The sequence below is a fragment of the Triticum aestivum genome, chromosome 3B, assembly GCF_018294505.1.
Source record: "Triticum aestivum cultivar Chinese Spring chromosome 3B, IWGSC CS RefSeq v2.1, whole genome shotgun sequence".
NCBI lineage: Eukaryota > Viridiplantae > Streptophyta > Magnoliopsida > Poales > Poaceae > Triticum > Triticum aestivum.
The window spans coordinates 37,894,620-37,900,084 of NC_057801.1; the positions used below are offsets into that span (position 1 = coordinate 37,894,620).

A 5,465-nucleotide genomic window follows, 5' to 3' on the forward strand; every position below is an offset into this window, starting at 1 on the left:
AAATTAAGTGCATCAATTTGTAGTTTATTCGTGGTATTCTGCCTAGATTAACTCACATTCTGCATTGCAGGCTCTGCTTAATAGTCCAAACCAGAGATAGTAAACAAAAACAAATGTGTAACTAGCATCCATTTTGAACCATATGTTTGCTACTGCAGCCCGTGTTCAAGAACTATTGTACTGCAAACACAGGGAAGGATGTGCAGGTTGTTATCCGCATGATTTGATTATTTTAAGTTTTGTAAAATGTCCTTATAATTTTGTAGTCAATGCTCTCAATTAAATATGCATTATTTATAATGCTATGCTTGCTATCATGTAATCAACATTTCCTGTTAAATTATTATTCCTTGATTCAACTTTTGTTGAATGTTTAAGGAAAAAGGATATTGTCTCCTCGAAACCACTCAAATAAAAAGGACTTTCTTTCAAGCTTATTTCCTGTAGCTGGGGTCCTTGGGGATTCTTGATTGTAGCTGAGCTAACCATAGCCCAAAATCTCTATATTAATGAAAGTAGAAGTGTTACCACCTTCAGAAGAAAAAAAAATGTACAATGGGTCTTTCTTAGTTGATAGCATTTGATGCTTGGCTACCATTGTTCTATGCTTTGATGCACAACACAATATTTCACAGCAATGTGAGATAATGAATGTTCGTATTCCTCTTCGACACATAACGGTAAGCATATGCATGCATGCCCAAAGTTTTGTAATTTTTCTAACATTAGTGTATCTTCAATTGTACATTTTTACCATTTTATAGTCAAAATAAAAGGGCGCAGCAACGCGCGCCATCAATGATCTAGTATTGCTAAGAACATGAGAAGACTCGAAGCCATCTGGCTGGTGTCTCTGGTAACAGAAAGATGATGGATTGCACACCTTGATTCCGATTGCTAATATCAAAATTTAACCCAACAGCTTAAGCAGTGCCTATCCATAACTATCCCCGCCTCCATCACTACAAGAAATATGCAGCAAACTCCACAGTTATGCCATTAAACAAAACTAGAACTAAAAGCAAAGGAAAAAGGAAATGAACAAACATTCAGGAATAGTTGACCAGTCCTTGGATTGAATATAAAGATTGCACTCTTTCGCAAAAAAGAAGAAAGGAATAAAGATTGCACCATTGATTGGTCACGACAGACATTTGCGTCATCCACAAACCATATGATTTGCTCAGCCTTCTCACTCATTTTTCCTGGCTCTGCCAATGGCAACAGTGGGCTAACCTCAGGATTGGTGCTCTTCTTTCCCAATGCATTCTCCAATGCAGCCCAAAAGGTTTGCACGAGAAGAACTCTTTGCACAGAAAAGGCAATCGACATTGCAAAGGGAACAGGCTTCCACGCTTCAATTAGATCTGGCAGGGGCTTATTAGGTACTCCCTCTGTTTGAAAATGCAAGACGTTTTGACAGTTTAAATTGAACTGCCAAAACGTCTTACTTCTAGAAACAGAGGCAGTAGGATTCTTGCTCCCCCACTACTGGTAAATGTGAGCTAACTAGAAGAATTAACAAGTCACAGATATGAGGCCTTCACAACACTTCACAGCCAAAGCAATCAGACAGAACATAGAGCAAAATGCATACGAATCATTACTCGAAGGTTGAGACCATGAGAACACCACAACAGATTAACAACACGGCTGAATATAGATCTCTGATAACAACAGATAAGAGTGGCGATAGAGTGCCCTTACATCCCACATGCAACCACCGAAATTAGATCCCACAGAACCTGGATCCCCATTGTACATACAGTAGTGATCTTACATAACACACAAGCCAGGAATTACAGAGTACACCGGCTAGTTAAAACATGCATGATATATATAGTACTAGTAGATAGTAGAACTTGCGGTGCAGGATATAGCACTAGTAGATAAGTAGAACTTGCGGGTGCAGTAGTAGATAGTAGAACATGCGGTGCAGGATAGATATTCCAGTCATTCACCATTGAGCCATCTCCTTCAACCAAGCCGATGGACCCCAAGCAAAAAGGTGAGTGCTCCAAGACTGAAGCCAGCACCACAGGCCAAGGCCTCGTTCCTGCGCCTCTTCCTGTGTTTCTCTACAATCTTGTCCAGTGCCCGGCTTCCAAAGAGGAATGAGAATGAATGTTAGGACGTGTTGCACAATGAAGGAATCAATCAGACGACAATCTTGCATGTTTTTAGTGCCTTACCGAAACTCTGGGCCGAAGCGGTCGAAGTCAGCATCAGCAGGTGCCTACATGCAGTAGAGTTTGAATCGTTAAAACTGGGGCCGTTGAATGCAAAAAGACATGGATAATTTCATTGGTAAAGTTTGGTATTTTCAGTAAAAAACACCAAGCTAAATATACAAGGTTTAACACCAACTTAAAGTCATCAGTCTGTCCGAAATCTCAAAATCATCAGGACTCTCGAACAAGATTCAGAAATTCCAGCAATTGAAACTACATAGCTAATTTAATAATCAATGAAAATAGCTAACAACATCTGGCTGGTGTCTCTGGTAACAGAAAGATGATGGATTGCACACGTTGATTCCGATTGCTAATATCATCAAAAATTTATTTATTTAACCCAACAACCTAAGCAGCAGGGCCTCCATCACTAGTAGAAGAAAGACTCACGTCGACGGATGGATCCGACTAATCGCGCATCGCAACATGTCTTTATCAATCGATTCGATTGCATCAATCAAAGACTCGGAAGGGGGCGAGAAAATCGAGATGGGGAACGAACCGGAGCACGAGAAGAGACGCGAACCCGCTGGACAGCGGCGGGGATCTTCTGCTTCAGCTTGGCGGCCATGGTGCGCAGCGCCATAGCCATACCCTCCACCAACCCAAGCAGATCTGGACGACGGCGGCTAGGGTTTCCTTCTCTCGATCTCCAACACGCGAGCGATGGTGTCCCAACACGCCGGATCCTACCCCTTCCTTTTTAAGGCACCCAGCCGCCAAGTGGGCCGACCACCTAACTGACTCGGCCTCGCTCTCACCACCACCACAAAGTTTCCCGTCGCTTCGCTGCAAGTCCACAAAAAACTAGTATACTACTACTATGAAATTACCTTTTTTCTTTTCTTTTTTTTCCTTTTAATTTTCAAAATAAATTCAAATTATGTTCGTGAATCTTGGGAAAAAATTCATGAATTTCGAAAAAGCTTGCAAATTCAATAAAAATCATGGATATGAAAAAAAGTTTGTGAATTCAAATCGATGTTCACATATTCTCAAGAATTTCAAAATCCATTCACAAATTAGTTTTTTTTGTGGATTCAAAAAAAGTTCACCAATTTAAGTAATGTCCGTTGTTCACTAATTAGTAAAGTATTCACTAATTTTGAAAAATGATTGCGAGTTCAAAAAATGTTCATGAATTCAAAAACATATCCTGATTTTTGTAAAAACGTTTGTTTGAAGATTGTTCATGACTTTCAAAAACACGTTTGCAAGCACATATTAAATGTGATCCAGTGTAGCAGCTTTCGCAAGCACATTTGATTCAGTGTTACACACACTTTCTCGTGAATCACTTCCGCGAGAGGTGTCATCAAGAGCTTTGTCTTGATTTCTCCACCACAACCTTCCTTGGAGTTAGGAAAGGTTCTTGAATGTGTTTAACTATTGCAGAACAATTGGTGGTGATCTGTACCTTTTGTACACCGACCTCGAGTGCCAACAACAGACCTTCGTTGCGTGCCATTGCTTCAAGTGTTTCTGGATCGAACAGATCATCCACTGTTACAGCTGAGGCGCCCAAAAACAACCCCGTATGATCTCGACAAATTGCCGCAAAGGCTATCCTGTCCTGATTACGTGAGATTGCAATATCGATATTCATTTCACCCATTCAACTTCTGGGTGTACCCACTTGTTTAGCCGGACACTAGAGATGGTGGGCATTGTATCATGTTTCTTCTCACGAACTAGAGCCAAATCAACAAGGTATTTTTTTTACAAAATACGCATGGACTGAGGCCATTGATACTCTTGTTCATGTATAGCCTTTTCGCGAACCCACGATATTGCCCAAAGTGTAACAATGGCTTTGAATCATCACTTACTGTACGTTGCAACTCAACTAACCACAATCATTAGTGATTGGGACCATATGCTCAACTAACTCCTCATCCATCATTGCCCAAACACACTTTGCCATTTGACAACCAATTAATGCATGGTTCCAATTATTGCCTGCTGAGTTGCATATCACACACACATCAGAATCAAACATATGCCTCTGAAACAAAATACACATTGTAAGAAACACATATCATATTTTCAACTAGCTCTGCTGATCAAGGAAAGGTTCTTTTTCGTGAATACGCATTGTTGAGTATCGTATCATTGTTATGTGGAGAGAACGTACAGGGGGTGTGCACGAATCGATGCCCCCAAGAGCGTAGCATGAGCATGTTGGAGGTTGCTCAGCCTCGATACAACCATTCTAGGCTACAGGGATAACTAGTGCTAGTCCTTAAGCTCCAGCTTTTGCCCAGAGCCGAGCCTCCTCCTTGATTGTGCGGACAGGCTCGTCGGTAGATGGTCGGTGGTCGTTGAAGAAAGCGGTTTCGATGCTTCCAGATACTCCATGCAGTAGGGATATAAGAGAGTTGAGGCCCTTCCACAAAGTTGACGGAGAAGCGGCAAGTGAGGCAGACCACCACAAGAAAGCCACGTCGACGCTTGGCAGAAGCACCGGGAGGCGACACCAGGATAATATCTCATGCCAGGTGATCTTCGAAAAGATACACTGGACAAGCAGATGATCAATGGTCTCAAGCTCCTGGCTGCACACCTTGCATAGAGGGTCGTGAGGTAAACCATGACGCGCTCTTCGTTCCGCAGTCCATCAGCGGTCCAGGGAGGCTAACCAGAGAAAAAACTTGGCGTTCATCGGTGCCAAACACTTCCATATGGGCCGCCAATTGGGCGTGGTGGTGGAGCCAAGGAATAGGGACATGTAAGCAGAGCCAGTCGTGTATTGCCCATTCTGGGTCCACTTCAAAGAGATCTATCGGGCACGTTGATACGTCCATTTTGCATCATGTTTTCCTACTATTATTTATTATGTTTTGGGTAATTATTTTACTTTATGATGCAATTCTAATGCATTTTCCCTCTCATTTTGTAAGTTTCACATGAAGAGGGAGGTTGCCGGCAGCTGGAATTTTGGACCAGAAAAAGCTACAACAGAGATAGGTATTCTCAGAACTCCAAATGACCTGAAAATTTACAAAGAATTATTTTGGAATATATACAAATACAAGTGGAGGAAATACCAGGAGGGGGCCACTAGAGAGTCACGAGCTCAGGGGCTCCACCAGCAGGCCTCTAGGGCCCATCTTCTCCTATATGATGCTATTTTCCCTAGAAAAAATAGAAAAAAACTTTCGGGATGAAGGGCCGCCATCTCGAGGCGGAACCTTTACAGGAACACTTTTGCTCTCCAGCGAAGCAATTTCG

At 42.1% G+C, this 5,465-nt stretch overlaps 1 long non-coding RNA gene across 1 annotated transcript; it reads right to left on the bottom strand.

Annotated features, from left to right (window-relative positions):
- Positions 1-1,639: 1,639 nt before the first annotated feature.
- Positions 1,640-2,988, bottom strand: LOC123068427 (uncharacterized). The gene is made up of 3 exons (XR_006431757.1): positions 2,737-2,988; positions 2,193-2,236; positions 1,640-2,101 (listed from the first exon to the last, which is right to left on the bottom strand). It is a non-coding gene; the product is annotated as an uncharacterized lncRNA (long non-coding RNA).
- Positions 2,989-5,465: the final 2,477 nt, after the last annotated feature.